General features: G+C 43.5%; 1 protein-coding gene across 1 annotated transcript in view; it reads left to right on the top strand.

The window, feature by feature from the left end:
* The first annotated feature begins 1413 nt into the window (after nt 1-1413).
* LOC111866283 (beta-glucuronidase) overlaps nt 1414-21313 on the top strand; it is a 76028-nt gene continuing 56128 nt past the window's right edge. The window contains exon 1 of the mRNA XM_023855086.2: nt 1414-1457. The gene's annotated coding sequence lies outside the window, so the exon portion shown is untranslated. The remainder of the gene's footprint in view (nt 1458-21313) is intronic.

Here is a 21313-nt window from a genome sequence, read left to right as displayed (position 1 = left end):
CATTTATTTGTTTGTTTGTTTAACCAGGCGATTGACTATGGGTAGGTTTATCTGTTAGTTAGTCTTTTAGTTCATCGGTTGGCTTCTGGTTGACTGGTCAGTTGGTTGAATGTCTCGTCCACTAAGAGCTCAGGAGCTCATTCAACATCTACTCTGAATCTAATAAATTCTCAGTTCTTATCACCGAAACATGGAGGTATAACCCTTACACCTGGTGTAGCAGAAATGTAACTAAATCTGTTCTTCCCCCCCCCCCTTGGCACTACAGCCCCAGTGGGCCTAGGCCAACTTCGGTTCTTCTAGATCTTACACATACGGTAGGACTCCTTGGGCGAGTGATCAGTTCGTCGCAAGGCCTCTACCTGTAGACAAACACAGAAAAACGCACACAAACATCCATGCCCTGAGTGGGATTCGAACCCACGATCCCGGCTTCCGAGCGAGCGAAGAGAGTGCATGCCTTAGACCGCTCGGCTAACGTGACCGGCAAAGCTGTTCTTACCACTCGCGAATAACCAACAAAATGAGCCGAATTTAAGCAACGAAAACTACGAAAACCACTCAACACCCTTCGAACCAATACGGATTTACTTAGCCTTGTGTCACATTCATTTCAACCTGACAATACATCAGTTCCACCTTCTGCGATATAACGCCCTGTAGTAAGTTGAAAGCCAACTGACCTTTATGAAGGAACATGTCATCTCCTTCCCCAGGGTCGGACAATAATGCAAGAAAGATGAAAGCCATATGTTTCAACTAAATGTTGGTTGACTTTCAACGGACTACAAGATGTTGAAACCCAGCGAACATAACTTTACATATCCACTACTGCGAGAACCTCAAATCCTATACTCTCAGATCAGTTCCTCACTGGTTTTGTTTTCCTTCTTTCTCCCTCTTCCTTTCCTTCTATATTTCTATTCTTTCATCTTATCTGTCTACATTATCGTCTGTACTTCCATCCTTCTATCTTCCGTTTCCTGCAGATTACAGTCCTCGCGCGATCTAAGGCGTAAATTGTCTTCGCTGCTCGGACGCTGGGTTTAAATCCCACTCAAGGCATGGATGTTTGTGTGTTTATACTTTGTGTAGGTAGCGGCCTTGCGACTGGCTGAGCACTCGTCCAAGGAGCCCTACCGTCTGCGTAAAAACGACTGCGAAACTGAAGATGTCAGGGCCCAACAAAGGGCTATAGAGCAATTGCTGAAAGAAGAAAAGAACGAATCTGCCTTTTCTATATTACATTTTATTGCGGTAAGCACGACGGAGACATAAGTTTAGCATGTGCTGTTGCCGTCGAATTATTTTCATGAAATGCTCAAGTAAGTCCATCAGCAGTGTTGGTGGGGGCAGTGCGAGGCAAGGCTCCGCCGTGCAGAAGAGAGCAGCCAACACTGTCAGTGTGGCGATTGTGTGGAGCAGACGCGAGGCTGCGGCGGACAACAAAATATCACGTGAGTAAACACACAGCCGGTACTTCTCGGGGTCGATGAACAATTTTCTGCAGAGCAAGACAATGAAGCGTGTTTTGTCACCAGTCGGTAATCGAATTTAAAATGCCCACGCTCCATTTAAATTACTTCGCTGGAAAAATGAGTGTGATTCGGTTTATTTATTTCCATATTTTTCTTCTTCTAAATCAAGCATTAGGCGTCGAGACCTGTTGCGGCTAGTCAAGTTTGGTGTTTCCATCTCTTTCGGGGTCGTTCAGGGTCTTATTCCCTGAAGCTGATAGTCCATTATTTCACTTGAAATTATATTTTAAGTAATTCGTTGTTTTTTTTGTATAGTTTTCTCTGTATTTATTTACAGTGTCCTTTAAAAATTTTCACTATTTGGTTGATGATTTGGGAGATACTGTATATGCTACATATGAGAGAGAGATGAAATGCATACAGAATTCTGGTCGGAAAACCTCAAGAGGAAAGATCACTTGGGAAATCTATCATAGATGAGAGAATTATATTAAGACGGATGTTAAAGGAATATGGCTTAATTGCGTGGAGCGGGCTCACCTGTATCAGAACAGGGTCTAGTGGCACGTTTTTCAGAGCACGGTCAAAAAGCTAATTAATTGCATGAATCAGAGGTCTTCTTAAGGAGCTATCATTTGCTCAGCTAGTCAGAAAATTCCAAGTATTTTCTAACACTCGAAAATTCACCGTTGTTTCATACGAGTCTGCTATTTGCCCCAGTTCTGAGCCAAATGAACTCAGTCCACATATTTCCACCATATTTGTTTAAAATAAATTTTAATATTATCCTTCCTTCTATGCCTAGGTCTTCCAAGCCGTTTTATTCGTTCAGATTATTCGAACAAAAATTTGTATGTATTTATCTTCTCTTCTGTTAGAAGCCCCGCCCATCTCTTTATCCGTTAAGAAACCTTTGGGTTCTACAAAAGGCGGGGGATTTCTTGACTAACTGAGCAACTATTAGCTCCTCAATGACTGTACTCCAGGAAGTCGGGTACTTAGTTTGATCTACATGTATTTTAGTGCTTCCTATAAGGAACAGATTATAGATGGAAAAAATATGTAAAGCTGTCCCTGTAACAGGCCATGCATGTCCATAGGATTGTGAGACGTCGAGGCTCCCACTTTTCTATATAGTAGACTCACAAATGGCGGTGAGGTTGTTAGCTTATGCGCCGGCCACCCTTTACCCACCGGGAAGATTTCTGGTACTCATTTCTGTTAGAGGCTGTGTCGGCCCCAGGACCATAGTGTGGTTGGAAGGATTAGGTCAGATGAAAAATCCAGTGACCTCATGGAGACTCGAACTCGCGACCTTCCGTCTGTAGCATAGTGCCTCAACCAACTGCCTTACCGCGTGTCCCCTTGAATACAGATATGGGGTGGAGCCTAGGTTATCTTTACCATCCCATTGAAAATCCCCATTCTTAATCGAGTTGACTACGAGCTGTAAAGTTGGTAAAATCTGAGTGCATTTTGTCGCCATTTGTAAAGAAATACGACGACGTGTTCCATCGGTATGGAGCGTCAATCATCCCAGAATGGAAACAAGCGAGCGACCCACTAATGGCTGTCTTCTAAACGAGGCCCATTAACGACTGATTATGTTCTGAATAGCTTGTATTTTGGTTCTGTTGTTAAGGAAAATGGTAAAGCTATTTCGTTCAGAATAAAGCAAGTGTTCTGCTCCCTCCCAGACACGGTGAGCCGAGGTAACGCAGACGGTACAGAGACGGGCTACTGGCTGGACGACCGGGGTTCCATTACCGGTAGAAGCAAGAGATTTTTATTTGTTCCACAGCTTCGAGACCGGCTCTGGGGCCCAGCCAGCTTCGTATCCAAAGGATACCAGGAGTTCTTTCCCCGCGGGTAAAGCAGTTGGGGCGTGATGTTGACACTCACTCCACCCAATGCCGATGACAGGAATGATGGGCTATATCTCCAATTCCTCAAGGACAAATTTACCTTTTTAACTTCCGGATATGCAGCAACAAAAGTAACCGTTCCATTGGCATATGCTATTTTATTATGGGTGTTTATAAGGTGAACATTTTTAAATGTGCTTGTTAGGACCCGCGTATTTTTGTCATTAAAGAACTCGAAAGAGATGAAATCATGAAGTAACACTTTCGGCTTGAAGAATTAATATCGCACTTCTACCTGGTATAAGGAATCATGATCAACAAGCCAGAACAGGTTAGTGCAGCAGGAGCAGGAGTGTCCTAGGTTTGTATTCTAGCAGTACGCGTTTCAAATAGCGGCCATATATTTATTAGATCTGTTAGTTTCTTGGGGTGGCGTGAGATTGAGTCCATTTGGTACGTCGGCCACTACTGGCCTATTTTACCAGCTCCGGATGATAGATGATGAGCGTGAAGCAGTCGGTGAAATTAGAACTTGTACGGGAGACCGAAGTACTTGGAGAAAACCTACCCCAGTGCCACTTTGTCCTCCACAAATCCCACATGACCTGACGTGGGCTCGAACCCGGACCGCCGCGGTGGGAAGCCGGAGACTAACCGCCTGGGCTATGGCACGGCCTTAGTGGCTATACTGACTGAGGTTTACTACCTACTTCTTTTCATATTTCCACGAGAATTCTGGTAAAGTTACTCTCAAATGTCCCATGATGGCTTCACTCTAAACCTTTACATCAGCTTCTTTTCTTAGGTAATATTACGGAACATCTGTAACTGAAATTGTGTAATTATATAATCTAACGATCAATATCCTGACTAAAATGGATCACATTTTTATTTCACCGGATGATCAGAAATAGGTGAGTCAATAAAATGTTTGGATGATCCAGACTGGGTTCTTTTGACAGAAAGTTTTCAGGATATACCCCACCTATTATCCAATGAGCATTAGAGGCAATTTAGCCGGCAGTAAAAGGGCTGAAGCGTGAATCAAACGTCCTTCTATTTTCTAGGTTTAGAATGGACGGAGCTTCACCTCGACAAACGATATATTCTTTTGTGGCCTGGGCAATTCCCTCTTCCGAAGTATAAAAAAATCGTGAATATATTAGCATCCCTGCGCGTTTAGGGATTCGATGACACGCTATCCTGAATGAGGATATTCGTGGGTTTGTTCACTTCCTTCATCTGGTAAAACACCGGAACAGTACCTCGTAACATAACAAACTGGTCCCTTCCATATCCTTAAAACTAAAATCATCACCGACCCAACATAACATATGTAACTGTAACAGACCCGTTGAACACTGGCAAGAAACGTGCTCTCAGTCCTAGAGAGTATTACAGTCCTTCGGTCTTACGGTGAAAGTGTCGCCAAATGTTATCGCCACAATTTTCTGGATAAGCAGTAAAATAGGTGCTACTCTTTGCCTGTCTGAAGTTGAATTTTCAGTGGATGCATCCTAACAACAATAAAATATATGATCTGCTTGGAGAATATATTGGTACTACGGCTGACACGCCACTCAGCCCCTAACAGAAATGAGTATCGGGAATCTTCCTGGGGGTGAAGTGTGGCCGGCACGTAAGTTTGACAACCTTACTGCCATCTGTGAGCCGACTGTCTAAAGAAAATGTGGGAGCCTCGACGCCTCATAAGCTTATGGGCCTCCACGGCCTCTTACAGGGATACCTTTAATACAGCTGAACCGAGAACACTGATTCTTTGACCGACGGTTCAAAATCGCGTAATGCACACGTCGCATACAGTTTCAGACGCGCTGCGCAATTGGCTAGAATGACTCGTGTCCAGAGGTTACTGAAGGTTCCTCAAACCTGCAGAGTTACGAAAATGCATGTCTGTGTATGGTTACAAATGCAGTACCAACAGAGATGATATTAATGAAGGAGGAACAGATGCGTTAATGAACGCAAACATACACAGTAGGTTGAACATAAAGTCTGACGTAGCAACATTACGATTACAATTATGGAAAAACAATTCAAGACAAAGGGATCGAAACGTCGGTTTCTCCTCCTTTCAGTCCTGCACCTCCGTCTTGTCTTCATCTTCCTACGTTTCGTTTCTTCCTTTCTGTTTCTTCCATTCTTTTCCCTTCCTCACTTCATTTTCCCTCATTCATCTCTTAAAAATTCGCTTAGTGGGGGGTGGAGTCCAACTGGGTTCACTCGGCACGGCAGCCACTGATTGGCCCATTGTAGCCTGCCCCGGGTGATTATGAAGATGGAGAATTTGGTGGAATGAATATTGGCATGGGGAACCGAAGTACTTGGAGAAAACCCGCCTTAGCGCCACTTTGTCCACCACAAATCCCACTTGACCAGGCCCGGGATTGAACCTGGGTCGCCGCGGTGGGAGGCCAGTGACTAACCGTTTGAGCTATGGCGCGGCCTATTATTCACCTCTTTCTTACGAGTAAGAAATATTTCTGACGAGGCTCGGCAAAAAGATGAAAACGCTACCACAGCAGTAGTCGGTAAGCCCGTCGAGCTTCTGAATGCAACTGTAATGTTCCAGAGTTATTGCTACATTCGCTTCATCTGTGAGTCTTCTGGGTCCTTTGTACGACGTACTTACTTATGCCTTACAGTTTATAGAGGCAATTACGTAATTAAAGGGGTGACACGCGTACGATTTCCAACATTTACGTTGAACAATGAACCATTAGCTCCAGAACACAATCGCGATTTTAGAAACTCTGTGATAAGGCACAGAACACAAAGTACGTTCAGATCTCGACTACATTAACCTTGTTGGTTCCTGAATGCCGAACAGCAATACCACGCGACGGGTAAAGCCGGTTTGGACAAAATCCTCATTTGGCTCTTGGGTCCGTAGTGCACGTACCGTTGTTAATCTAAAGATCCCACCTATGCGATTCTATTTACAAGAATACTATCCAAAAAAATAACCCCAAATTAATCAAAACCTTTCAAACCGTTTTAGAAAAATTGTCATTCTACATACTTTCAGGATCGTCTGAAGGCCCGTCATTTTTGGAACTTAAATGTTCATATTCAACGGGCACCTGCCAATGACGGACAAAACCTTAAATAAAAAACGTAAAGTTATCCCTGTGCTTAACTCAATAAGCACTATGCCATGAAGGCGTATGGGGGAATGGCTGTATAAATCCATGTTTTTTCACATCGACACTAATTTGAGGTGAGTGGTCAGCTTTACGTCTCCGCTGCTTTACCCCCGGGGAAAGAAACCCCGGTACCCATTAGATAGGAGGCTGGGCGAGCCCCAGAGCCGGTCTGGGGACGACGCGGAGAAGAGAAAATTCTTGACCCCAAAGGGACTCGAACTCCGACCCCTCGGCCGTACAGCCTGTAGCCCGTGGCCATTCCGATTGCATTATCCCGGTTAAATCTTAATTGAAATCTAAAAAGTTTTTGTTATTATGTCGGAGTCTTCCTCAAATGTAACTAACAAAAAAGTTTAATACTGTAACTGCAGTCTGTATATAGCCCGTCATCATTTGTGTGTTCCCTCGAGAATCACTTGATGATGGCCTGTCTAGCCTGAGACATGCTGTGCACTGGGAAAAAGTTGTCTGCGTGACGGTAACCTCTGCATTTTCATTTGTAAGAACAGGAGAAAACACTTCAAGACTTCAACACAATTAAACATTTTATATAATTTATTCATATGTCTATGTGTGAACGAGGTAAACTGAAGGTATATGGAAGTTCTATGTATTACCATACGGATTAAACCTTTTTTCAGTCCTTTTTTAGTGAGCTGGAAGGAATGTTAAAATACGAGGTTAGAAGAAGAGCAGACATTATCAGAACATCAAAACTGAGAATAATGAAGACGTACATCAACGAGTGTTAATGACAAAAGTGGGCAAAGTGCAATAGAATCCATCAAAATGTGTTGCCTGAAGATGGCCTGTGAGGCAGAGACATGTAGCCAAACACAGAATATATATTTTAATGACATTTCAAGAGCAGTTTAACTGACATTTTAGTGAGCTGAATGTAAGTTCGGTGTCATCTAAAATAAAAAGTGTTTTGCATTTTGGACGAAAAAAAAAAACCGAACGAGATATATTGCAAGACGTCGTCTCGAAATTGGCTTAGTTGACCTGACGGGTTGGGATACAGGCCCACGAAGTTACGATGCAGGAGCAATATCCTCGGAAACACAACAGAAGAAGTGCCTTGGAATGTATTGTTATCTTATCGATCGGAACTCGTGAGATGGCAACTGTACAGTTATTTCAGATATGTGTGCATTTGTGTGAAAGTACGGTGCACCTCGCTCAAGGTTTCGCAACTTCTATGTCAAGGTCTAAAAGTTTAGTGATATGATCAGGGAAACGTGTAGCTCTAAAAGTTTCTGACAGAGGGTATGGAGCTAAGTAGTTCCCTAGGGTATTGTCCGATGTCTGCAGTTTACATTTGTCTACTACGGTCCGGATGCAAGGGACATCTCTGCCTTCAGGTAAACCAGCGAGGGGCAGAAAATACTTAAACATCCAGACCCATTAAACAAATCCTTACCGAGCAACTATTTAAGCTGTGATGGCATGGATTGACTTCCTTATGGCCGGAATGTGATCAGCTGATCACTTAATTTGTGTTATGAGAGAATGAATATATAAGGGGTGCGCCTTCTAGGCCCTTGCGCCGCGACCTACAGTGGTCTATTGTGCTTTTAATTTGTGTAAGTGAAAAATTATTAAATAGGCATGAGTTATGCGTGCTAATGTTATTACTGCTCCTTGCAACAGCGTAGTTGTGGTCACGTGTTCGGAGCCACTTTATGACCTCTTCCTCATTTCTAGTTGTAGTGGCCACGCGATTGGCTCCACGTTAAGGCTGTTCTTAACACGAGGTAGCTCACAAGGCTCCCGAGACTGACCTCACTTTACAGCTGACCTCTTAGTGATGCGCGGACAGCCTAACTCTGGCGACACATCTCGTAGCTTGTCACCTTCCTATAAAAAAGTAAAGGTAAAAAGTTGCCCCTGTGTTTAACTAATTAAGCACTTCGCCATGGGGAGGTAGGAAGTGGATGTATAGCTCCACATTCTCTTGACCCCGGCACTTGTTGGAGGTGAGTGATCAGCTTCACGCTTCGGCCGCTTTAACCCCGGAAAATAGCCCCGGTACTCATTGTATAGGAGATTGGGTGGGCCCCAAACCCGGTCTGGACGACTGGAGAAGTGAAAATTCTTCACCTTACCAGGGCTCGAACTCCGACCCATCGATCGTTCAGCCAAGAGCCAGTCGATATACCGACTGAGCTCTCCCGGCACCTGCCACCTTCCTATAGATAAACTTTTAACATTTATTCACTTCACACTGGGAAAACTATTGAGGGGTGATCTCTCGACTGTCCTTCATAACCTAGAGGACAGGAATAGAAAGGCAGGAGGATATGAGTTGGGTGCCAGCAATTTTTTTTTTAATTCGCTTAGAGGGGGGGTGGAGTCCAGTTGGGTCCACTCGGCACGGTAGGCACTGATTGGCCTATTGTAGCCTGCCCTGGGTGATTATGATGATGGAAAATTTGGTGAAATGAAGATTGACAGGGGAAACCGAAATACTCGAAGATAACCCGCCCCATCGCCACTTTGTCCACCACAAATCCCACTTGACCCACCCGGGCCCCCGCGGTGGGAAGCCAGCGACTAACCGCTTGAGCTATGGCGCGGCCATTGGGCGCCAACAAATCTTGAGGTTTAAGAAAGGGACCCAGTTGAAGTGGTAATTGTTGCCAGTCTTCAACCAGTAGGGAAGGGATTCATGTCTCAGGACTTAACAGGCCTTGCTCGGGCGGGTAGGAAAACTTATTCATTCCTTGACTGAACCACATTAGAAGAAGTACAAGTTTACTAGACATTCAAAATATAAATCACAGTGTCTTTTTATATAATCACTGTTCATTTTATACTTTAATATTTGTATGATTTAGAGGTGTGTGCGTGACTTATAGACGAGTTTTGGATTGGATGATTGGATTTATTGACAACTCATAAACATATCTCGGAACTGTGGGTCATTAGAGCGCTATCGCTGATCTACACACTTTACAGTTCACCCTTGCACACGCACTACGGTTCTCAGTCTTCACGAGCCGTATCCTGGCAACGGATTTACAACAGTCTCACTTCAAATCACGCACGAATTTTTCTTTGCAACGCCTAATTCCTTTCCTGCCATTATTCTGCAACTGCCAATTCCGCTGACTAGACCCAGGGAAGTTCCTTTGCTCCCAAGCTCATATGTTGGCAGGCTGGCGTCTCGAAACTCGACTCCACTCTTCTCAACTGAATTATTCTTTATAACCACTTTGCACGCTGAAACCACTGCCTCTCTACTGTTGAAAGGCGTGTTTACAGCGCCACTGCATAGCAACGGAAGTTAGTCGATTATTGCTTGCGTATTCGTTGCAGTGGGAATGTGTTTACCGAGTCGTTGACTTGCAACGAACGTCTGTTCTGACTTCACTACTCCGGCTTTCGGACGCCATGTCATAATATTATACTTAAACTTTCCACAAACTTTTACACACGGCTACAAATGGTGTTATTACTGCGGTTTCTCTAGACAATGGCGCCGGTTACACTTGATTAGGTACTTAGCACTATCACAGTGTCTGCTGTATAGTTTAAGGCATAATTAATATGCATACACACGCCGGTGAGGAGACGATAACTCGTCTGCTCTGTGCGACAGCTTGATGATGACTTTTTTTGGAGGGTACGTCGTCTGAAGTAGCAAGCTCATGCAAGTCTATGTTTTCGGACTATGGAAACTCCGTTACACTAATCTGATTGGATCCCTTTAAATGCTGGAGTTTACGAGAATACGGAAATTTGCCAATAGGATTTACCTGTTAAGTTCTGACACTAACCGTCCGGATGGCTTGGGTACGTTCTGCATGGGTAGTTTATCAAAGCTGCAGTTAGCTGTTCGTGCTTTAGCTTTCTATTATAGAAGCCTTGTCGCTGATTGGGGCGTCACAATTCTTATAAGTAATATATCAAGAATGAGCATACGTCGCTGTTACATTAAAAATGAGATTACATCCAAAGTAGATCTACATCCATGTACATAAATAGTAGTTAATTAATTGGGCCACACGATAGCGTAGTTGGTTGAGGCACTATGCTACGAGCCGGAATGTAGCGGGTTCGAGTCCCGCTGAGGTGGATATTTTTTTTTCCAACTGACCTAATCCTTCCAGTCGCACTATGGCCCTGGTTTCGACTCGGCCTCTAAGAGAAATGAGTACCAGGAATCTTCCTGGGGTGTAAAAGGCGGTCGACGCGTAAGACTGACAACCTCACCGGCATCTCTGAGCAGATTGTCTAGGAAAATGTGGGAGCCTCGACGTCTCAGCCTTATGGGCCTGGAGGTAATGATCAGTTATAATGTATATTTTTCATGCTAACAACGCAAGGAAAATATCATCTAGCTGCACCCGGCGTACGTCATACACACCGCTCTAGCAGATTTTAGTGGTTAATAATTAAGTATCAAGGCATTTTATTTAAGTTATTCATATAATTAATTTCGTTTATAGGACTTATAAAATGGGTTAACTTGTCGCAGCATCTCGTCTTATCGTTGCATTATTTCGGCCATACACCCTTGGTCTGAGGGGTATTCGAGCCATTTTGTTGTTGCTTCAGCTGAATCGAACATATGAAGTTGTCTACATCCTGGCCTACTTACCTCGTTTAGATAGAGCGGTGAGAGCAAACGGTACATCTGGCCGCGTATCCGGGAACAATATGGAGCATTTACACGTGCCACTGTAATCTCTGTGGTATTTGATGCAAATGCTGTTACTGATTTGCACTCTTCTATATACGTGTATGTTCCCGGTAGTTATTCGCTTTGCGTGTATTCGCTGTAAGAGGCTCCCGTGCTAAATCCGTCACGTGGTGCCTCCAGCGGCGCTCCCGGGAACTCGTTGTAACAGGAGAGGCGTGAAAATACACCGAAGCTTGTAGATAATTATTTTGGACAGGGTATCCTAAACGCTGATTTGCATTTTGAAGTTTCACGTGTAACAAAATGAATAACTCCACTCTTAAGGCGCGTCCACATTACTCGTGCTCGTGCGTCAGAAGCTTACTGCTGCCGGAAAATCAGGATCTGGAGCTGATATCTGTTGTGAAGAAATGCGAAGGCTTTGTATGCAAACCAACTTGGGCGTCCACTTCGTCAGCTCCAGATCCTGATTTTCCGGCAGCAGTGAGCTTCTGATGCACGAGCACGAGTAATGTGGANCACAATTGTTTTTATATTGATAAAAGCCTACTCGCTCGACATTAATATGGGGGAAAATTTGGTACAAAGTCATATTTTAATAATATGTAAACATCGAATTTGAGTGAAAATTTCACGAGCCATATTTTGTTCACTCCTCACATTGCATATGCCTAAGTAGAATTTATTGGTGGAGCGAAGAGCTATTTTCTTGCAAACCCATTCATAAATTATAATTTTGGAACTCTGCCAGTAATACGATGGGCAGTAAAACATTCTATTTTATACTTTGTAAAACAATAAAAACCGGAGTTCATTTTAAAAGAAATTCTGAGACGAATATCTGACGTCCCTTTACAACTCCGTGATTTACTGCATCTGTGGGTAGTGACAACTGGCATGTGCAGAATGCCGTCTTATATGATGTGGCGCCGTGTAGGTCTTGTGTGAACAGACGTTTCGGAGGAACGTATCGCTGCAGCCACCTGCTCACGCTGGTTCCTCGCTCGCGGATTTTTCTGTCCTGAAGATGAAGGCTAGTCGTTCCTCCGAAACGTCGGTTCACACAAGACCTACACGGTGCCACATCCCAGAAGACGGCATTCTTCATAGTTACCGCCGTCAAAACCTCAAATTGACACAACTAGAATAAATTCNAAGAGTGCTCCGACAGAAGAGGATAGGTGTGACTCGCGTAGTGAGATACGACATAGGGATGAAGAATCCTGAACAATTTTAATATTTATCAATATATATTTTAGTTATTTTAATATGAAGACGGCAAGGCATACAGTGAACTAGTTTAACGTAAATCGAATAAGCACCTGAAGATGGCACTTTTGTGCCGAAACATGAAGTGCGAGAGAGAGGAGTGAGATAGATGAGTGTATGCACTGGAAGACGGTTGAAATAAATCATGGACTTAAATCAGTGCAACAGGACGCTAAAATATAACATTAGAATAAATTCACTCTGCGTTAAAACAGTTAGACGTAAATTCAAAATACAAATTTCTCTCAGTTAATATATTTTTAGATTTTATCATAAAAATGTGTTTCATGCATGATCTTACCAATCCTCACACTCCTAGTTCAAATGTTTCTTTATTAGTGGTCCTAGAACCAAAGTCGAAACATTGATTTCCCGCAGCGACTTTAATCTACGTACTGCAGACATTTTGAAGAACAACTTAATATGTATTTTAAGTACACCTGTATTTCGCATCCTTCTTAGATGTTGGCCCTTCCCCTATATAATGATTATGGATATCACAAAATTGAAAATGCATGAAGATGCAAGTGAAAAGCCGAATAACCTGGAACATTTCAGAGATCTATGTGAAAATAGGAGGATATTAATGCAGTGAGTCTCAAATAACGAAGGTATGAGTGTGAGGAATGGATTAATCTGGCGCAGTATGACGAGGTGCTCTTGTGGTTACGACAATGGAACTTCAGAATCCGTATGGGGGTGTGCTGATTTCTTGATTAGCTGGTGGCTGTTGGATGAGATCCCCACAAAGGATTAGCTTCTCGGAGGTGGCTGAAAGCGAACAATTCTACTGTAAAACGATCTTTACGCCATGGTTTATGAAAATCCATCTGGTTCAGAGTTTATTTGGACGCAATTATGGTTACAAGAGACTCGACCAGAAATAAGAGGTTTTGAATGACGGATGTTAAAGATCCAATAGTTTGTCTAACTGATAACCAAGGCTGTTAACAAAATTTACACTCCGAGATGTTTGATATGTACAATGACGAAGAAACTGTGAAGTGACTGTACGTAGATCCGAACTTGCTATCTTCAGCGCGACTGTTTTATAACGTTTACAGCAAAGTAAGCTAATAAGCTTAGTAAGTAAGTTAATAAGCTGTATGGTTATTTACACGGGCCACATTCTTCCTCGTAATAGGCTGAGCTTTCAACATAATAATTCATTAGTTTCAAATTGCTTTTAAACGCCGTAAATCTACTGGCAGTTGAGGTATTCTTCAGCAGGACCTTGTGAAGTGTCAAGGCAAGGCCAAGAAGAGGGTCGGCTGGTAGGACACTTTCCCTCTCAACACCTGCGCTCTAGTCTGCTGCATGATTACAGGCTGCGCCGGAAGCGACCTCTGTACGCATCACAGATGGGTTGCTTCTAAACAGGTGTGTTCAGTTATTGCTTTTTAATTTACTGGGCTGGATTGAGACTGAGTCTACTTGGTACATCGGCCACTAATTGACGTGTTGTACCAGCTCCGGGCGATAGACAAAAAGACAAAGTTGTCTCTGTGCTTAACTAATTAAGCACTACGCCATGAAGACATATGCGGAGTGGTTGTATAGATCCACATTTTCTTGACCTTGGCACTAGCTGGTGGTGAGTGGCCAGATTCACGCCTCGGCCGTTTTGCCTCGGGGAAAGAGCCCCCGGTACCCATTCGTTAGGAGTTTGAGTGGACCCCAGAGCCGCTCTGGACGCTGTGAAGAAAATTCTTGATCCTACCGGGGCTCGAACTCCGACACCTCCGTCGTCTAGCCCGTAGGCAGTCGCTATACCGACTGAGCTATCCTGGCTCCTCTGGAAGATAGATGATGATCAATGTTGAGCAGTCGCTGGAATAATAATTGGTAGGGGAAACCGAAGTACTCGGAGAAAAACTTCCCCAGAGCCACTTTGTCCAACACAAATCCCACGTGACCTGACCCGGGCTCGAACCAGGGCCGCCGCTATGGGAAGTCGGCGACTAACCGCCTGAGCTATGGGATGGCCGAACAGGTGTGGTAATTACATTTTTGTACCTCAGGCATATAACACAAGTTTATTAAAAGAGTAGACTCAGTTCAGGAAATACTTGTTGTCATTATAATCACTCTCCTTCATTTTCCTGTATCTTACCTAAAAACTGCCTGACGGAGGAAAGGCCCCTCAGGTTTCTCGAATGTGGGTGTTTTCCAGTTCGTTTAATGACGTCATTAACTCGGACTATAGAACCTCAAACGATTTGATGATTATGAATGATTAATTAGAAAGGATGTAAAAAGAAGCAGTCGTGGTCCAGATTAAGGTGCATTTTCCCAGGAGGGACTGATGAAGCCACAAAAGACCTCAGGCAAAGTCCTGAACAAAATCAGATCCAGTCATCTCCCGAACAGAGAGGTTATCCCTTCGGTCAGCCTGCTCGGTGCGTGGGTCTTATGAAGTATGTAGATGTATATACATACATAGGTTCGAATATATAATGTGACCCATATGACCATTGCTAGGCAAAAACTCCGTAAAACATGCCCGAAATTACGCTCTCAACAAAAGGAGGGCATCCGTTGCCGAGTAACGAACAAATAAACACACATTCTTAAAGGAGGTGTTTTCTATGTGGGCCGCGCCGAGACTGTTTTTAGGCAACTGCATGGTAACACGCCTGTACAACAGTATAGGAGCTGTATTTTCTGTGCTGCTTGGTCCGTGCCGCGACTAGACGTGTATAAGGGAGAGAGAGTTTGAAGGAGAAAGCGGAACCAAGAGAAAAGGAATGCAATGGAGTGCAGCAGAGAGTACGAGAATGAGACCTGAGTCAGTTGTCAGTAAGATAGAGCCAGGGGAACTTAGTAGTTCAAGAAGAATTTTAAATCCGTCTGTGAAGACTTAGCGTGTGTGTGTGTGTGTGTGTGTGTGTGATTAGATTTAGTCACAGTGAGACTGTTTTAATTCCGTTACCAGGATACGACTAGTGAAGACTGAGAATCCTTGTGCATGTGTAATGGTGAAATTTAAATTGTAAAAATCAGCGATAGCGCTGTATTGCTTGTAAGTACGAGATGTCAATAAATCCAATCATCCAGTCCAAACCATGTCTACAGTCACTAACACACGTGACAGTATATAACATAAGTGCATTCTGAGTTTCAATAATAGTTGTAATATTACAAATTTGGATCTAGTGAGTTGCTGCTGAAGAATTCTGATAAAATCACTGAATTGCATGAAGTTACTTTCTTGTTTCTGTAGGAATAATAAATCAAAGTCTTATTTTAGCAAAGTGAGACACATTTCTTTACTTATAAGGGAATTGGATAACTAATGGCTTCAGTTGTTTACAAAATGTATCGAGAAATCTCTTGAAGATATTAATTTGAAGTAGCAACAGCAGATACATTTCCATTAAAGAATGCCCCGTCTTCTGGGATGTGGCGTCGTGTAGATCTTGTGTGAACCAACGTTTCGGAGGAACATATCGTCTCCATTTCCAGGGTAGATGGGTAGATGGAGGCGATACGTTCATCCGAAACATCAGTTCACACAAGATCTGCACGACGCCACATCCCAGAAGAAGGCATTCTTCATAATCACCTCCGTGAAAACTTAAATGTTACAAATTTCCGTTATTTTTCACTTCTAAGGAAATTTTCGGGAACTGATGAGCAGAGTCAGGTTACGAATATCAGTGCACTTGACATTTCCATTAGAGTCGCAACACGAAAATAGATTGCAGAACCTGTTCACCTCGAAATCATGAACTCTACTTGTTTGGAATGAGCTATGTTTGGATTAGACTTTGTGATCGTGAGTTGGACCGGTGTCATCTAAACAATTACGTCACGGAAACAATTGATGTTCTACTTGTTCCTTAGATTATTTAAGGACGCTTCTTCAACGGCATAGGTTATTTTCCTGCCTTTAAATGAGATTGGAAGACGATCATGAGTAATTACACGTCGTGAAGGGGACAGATCCAGCATTTGCAAAGCATTACATGTCAATAGCTTGAAGAGACTGAGGAAAACTGTGATACTTCAGACGGTAACGTCGGTAAATCAGCAAAAACTTCAATCCAATACAAGATTAGAACCTTACCGCTCTACTAATCTGCTAGGTTAGAGAAGTGATGAAGATTGCATGAAATATTATGCTTCTAACTCGCAGCCAATTATGAGGAATGGGGCCACGCGGTAGTGTAGTTGGTTGAGGCACTATGCTACAAGCCGGAAGGTCGCGGTTTCGATTCCTGTGAGGTTATTGGATTTTACAAGGGACCTAATCCTTACAGCTGCGCCATGGCACTGGGCTCTACTCAGCCTCTAAGAGATCTGAGTACCAGGAATCTTTTTGGAGGGTAAATGGCGGCCGGCACCTAAGGCTGACAACCTCACGGCCATCTGTGAGCCAATTTCCTAGAAAATGTGGGAGTCCCGATGTCTCAAACCTATAGGCCTCCACGGTCTGTTACAGAGACACCTAGCTTTTTAGCTATTATATAAATGTATAAGTTCCTCCATATATTTCAGCCTTTCACAAAAACAATTTGAATCAATTTGCAGAATGTCATGAAACTACATATGAGGGTTACGACACTCAATGTCATTTGAACTTTCGTTCTACGATGTATTTAGCAAGTGTTGTCAGCTATATAAGTTATGGAAGTTTTAATGGACGATGAATGTAAGTAGGTAAATGGGAACGAAATGTATGATCCTGGCAATATGAAATCCCTGCCTCCGTATGTGGCTGAAAGAAATGAGGAAAACTACGAAATACAGTAAAACTTGGTTATAGAAACATCGGTTTCTGCGACACCTTGTCTATTGCGTCAAATATTCAATGGTACGAACTAATTCCTCATAAAGCAACTGTTTTTATACCTTGCTTAGTACGACATGCACAAATGCATCAACCTCGTATGTAACGTCATTTTCATTCCTGAATATCTCTGATATCGTGGGAAAGTTCGATGTGTCTGCCCACCCTCACTTTCTCTATTGCTGACGTGACTGTCCTGGATGAATACGACCGCGGGATGCAAGAGGAGCGTGGGTTTCATGCGAAAACAACGGTGTGGGGTGGGACTGCGTGAATAGTGCAAGAGGACGCGGCAGGTTGTTAACTGCATTCCTTTCCTAGAATCCCGTCTAACAGGACCTCACATTGTCTACTTACCCTATAGTGTTCCTGCCTAAACCCAGAGAAGTGCAGTAGCGAAAACATGGCAATGAAAAGGAAAGTTTTAAGCATTGAAGAGAAAGTTAAAGTGATTCGTGAAATATTGTGTGTATTGTCAGTGAAAAGCGCTGTAATATGTCTTTGATATTACACATTTGGACAATTCCACGTTAATGTTACGTTAGTCTGTACTTAACTACGTATTTCACTAAAAAATGCAACATTTTAACTCTGTTTTTGGTAGATTTTTACGTGACTAACATAAGGCTACTGTGGAAGTGCCCATTTCGGTTACAACGACACTATTTTTAGGTCCCTTTGATGACGTTATACCAAGTTCTACTGTATATCTATTATGATAGCAGGTATCGAGTAAGAAGTAAGAAGCAGTAATATCGACACGTGACCATGCAAGTTCTGTGTGGAAGCAATGACAGCCCCACAGTGTACAGGGTGAGAGCTTGGCCATAACCCAGGTATTAGGCACCGGCTTCTCTCCGCGGAGCCTTGAGTTCAATCCTAGGTAAGGTTATGTTAGATGAGTGGTGAACGAAGTTGCAAAGAAGTATGTTTCTCTCTGAGATTTTTTCGGGTTTTCCCTGTTAATCACTATTCTACCATTGGTTCATACTCAGCTATCACCGCTCCCCGATTTGTACGGTAGTCCTGACCAGACAGCATATTGTCATATCAGCTGCCCCTAAGTTTGGGGGCTTCATTCTGACCTGACTTCTGTTGGTTACAAAGTAAGAAAGTTCTCTTTTGGCGTACAAGGTAAAGTAAGTAAGTAAACTAAAGGTGTTGAGGCTCCCATATTTTCTAGACAATGGGCTCACAGATGGCGGTGAGGTTGTCAGCCCTACGCGTCGGCTGCCCTTTACCCCTAGAAATATCCCTGGTACTAATTTCTGTTAGAGACTGAGTCGACACCAGGGCTTTGGCCTACAAGGTGCTGTAAACAAATATAGTGGACAGAATCCTGAAATTTATACTTTCTTTTATAAACTGCATGACTCTTTTTACACGTAGTGTACAATATACACGAATTACGTACGCTCTTGGACGAACAAGATCGGCATCATGTACTGGAGTCTTCACACTTGAGTCACTGCCCTCGCTCGAACATCTTGCTTATGCGTTCATTTTACCTGTTGGGCAAGGAGGCGAAACAATGAAGTCTTCACTGTCATTTGTTTTGATTTCATAAGCCTTAGTTACATTCTGATTAGGCTCCGCTCAGACTGTGATGCATTTAAATTAGAGAGAAAGTGAAACGCTTTCCCGTCGGGAAATTATCTCGGAATATAAGAATAAAGATTATGCGTCAAGATTACGTCCGACAGTATGCATTGTGTTTAACGATGAAAAGTTCGTAAAGCAGAATGCGGCTATTGAAATTACAAACCACAATTTGCAGCTTCAGATGGCCACACGAAAGGCAGAGAGCCATACAAAAACAACCAATCACAGGAATGGGAGTATAGTGAACTGTACAATATTTACATTCTGTTACATAAAGGTGAAAGGTGAAGTTGTACCTGTACTTAACTAATTAAGCACTGCACTATGAAGAGGTATGGGGGAATCGATATATATAGAGCTACATATTATTGACCTCAGCACTAATTGCAAGGGATTTGTCAGCTTCACGCCCCAGCTGCTTTACCCACAAGGAAAGAGCCCCAGTACACATTGAAGAGGAGAAAAATCCTGTCCCTACCTGGATTCGATACCAGACCCCTAGGCCTTCCAGCCAGTAGCCAGTCTTTTAACAACGTTTTATCTGCAATGAAGATAGAACAAGGAATGATGAACTGGGGATCCTCAGGTACAATTCCGGAGTCTGAATGGGTTAAAGGTAAAAATGTAAAGCTATCCCCCGAACGGGCCGTGAAGGTCCATAGGGTTGTGAGACCTCGAGTCCCCCACATTTTTTCTAGACAATCGGCTCACAGATATTGGCGAGGTTGTCAGCCTTACGCGCTGGTAGCTCTTTACCCCCCAGCAAGATTCCTAGTACTCATTTCTGTTAGAGGCTGAGTCGACTCCAGGGCCACAGTGGGGCTGGAAGGAATAGGTAAACTGAAAAAGTCCATCTCATCGGAACTCGAACCCGCGACCTTCTGGCTTGTAGCATAATGCTTCAACCAACTATGCTACCGCTTGCCTTAATTGACTGGAGTGAGTAAGGAAAAAAACGGGACCATCAGGTGGTCTCCGGGTCGAGAATCCTACCGGAAGCAGAAGTCCTAACCACTCAACTGCATCGGTCGGTTTATCTGTGATAAACGATCCTAAAAACGAAGAATATTATCTTCTGGAATGTTACGCCGTGTGGTGTGCTCAGTGTTTTCCTGAAAAAGTAGGTAACATATTCTTCCGAAACGCCGGTACATATCTACCAGACTGCAGAACGTAATATCCCACAGGAGAGTCTTAATCACCGCCATATTGATTTTATTCAATCTTTTTAGAGTGCATCCTGTTGCGTGATCAAACTAAACAACTGAATGGGCATATTTTGCGTAGACGGAACACGGGAATTAGATTAGTTATTCAGGCAAATTTCCTTCAAACTTTGTAGAATATATTATCTTCTCCACACAGAATTTTACTTTCCGACAGAAACCATCGGAATAATGGAACAAAAACTAGATAACACGTTTCGTTTCTTCCTGATGCTGCTTTCCGATCGGGATGCCAACAACTGAAATCAAAGTTACGCAATTTTCAAACATCCTTATAATAAACATGTTAGGACCCTGGTTGACCTTAGTGTTTCTACTCCATCAGAAGTTGGCACCGTTGCTGCAATGATAAGCTTTAAAATAAGCATTGCAAGGACAAGATCCGGCTAAATCCCAACTACACAAAGACGGCTGTACTGAACGTATCGCGCAACTGTTCTTACGGGGCGCTCCGCCCGCCCCGGTCCTCTGTCGGTCCCAGTTTAAATACATTAGGACTGGATTAAAACGAAAAAAGACAGAAATGGGANTGTTCTCAGTTTCAATATTTTGAAGTCCAAACCGAATAAACTAGACCTGGCGAAGAACACACGTACACATATGAGTAATATGGATCTCGGCCGTGCCATAGCTCAAGCGGTTAGTCGCTGGCTACGCACCGCGACGGCCCGGGTTCAATCCCGTGTCTGGTGAAGTGGGATTTGTGGTGGACAAAGTGGCGCTTGGGCAGGTTTTCTCCGAGTACTTCGGTTTCCCCTGCCAATCTTCATTGCACCAATTGCTCCACAATCACCCTCACCTATCATCTGGGGCTGGTACAATAGGCCAGAAGTGGCTGCAGTACAAGGGACTTAGTCCCACCCCACTAGCAATAAAAAAAAGGTGAATAAATAAGATTCTGAAACTCTGTAAATTGGAGGTCTTTGATCGCCTTGGTCTGTTATACCATACAGGGAGAAGAAGATATATATATTGTGACATGTTGACCCCCCCAGCGGCACGTGGCGTGAACGTAACGCTCGCGTTACTACGGTAATACGCGAGTAATCACCCCGCAATGCGCAACGCGCGGTGACGTCACGAGCGGAGCCGAAGAGAGCCGAGCGGAGCCGAAGATAGCCGAGCCCCGTAACCTGGCAACTACGCAAGGCGAATCAACAGCGGTGACGTAACCGGACAGCGTGGCTACAAGGGTGCCTATTACGTGGCCGTTTTCCCGTATTGTCCGATCGAGGCTACATAGGGAGCAGCGAAGGCTATTCACAG

The sequence above is a fragment of the Cryptotermes secundus genome, unplaced genomic scaffold, assembly GCF_002891405.2.
Source record: "Cryptotermes secundus unplaced genomic scaffold, Csec_1.0 scaffold1025, whole genome shotgun sequence".
NCBI lineage: Eukaryota > Metazoa > Arthropoda > Insecta > Blattodea > Kalotermitidae > Cryptotermes > Cryptotermes secundus.
Note: the sequence above shows the minus strand (reverse complement) of the source record. Positions and strands in the feature narration are given on the sequence as shown.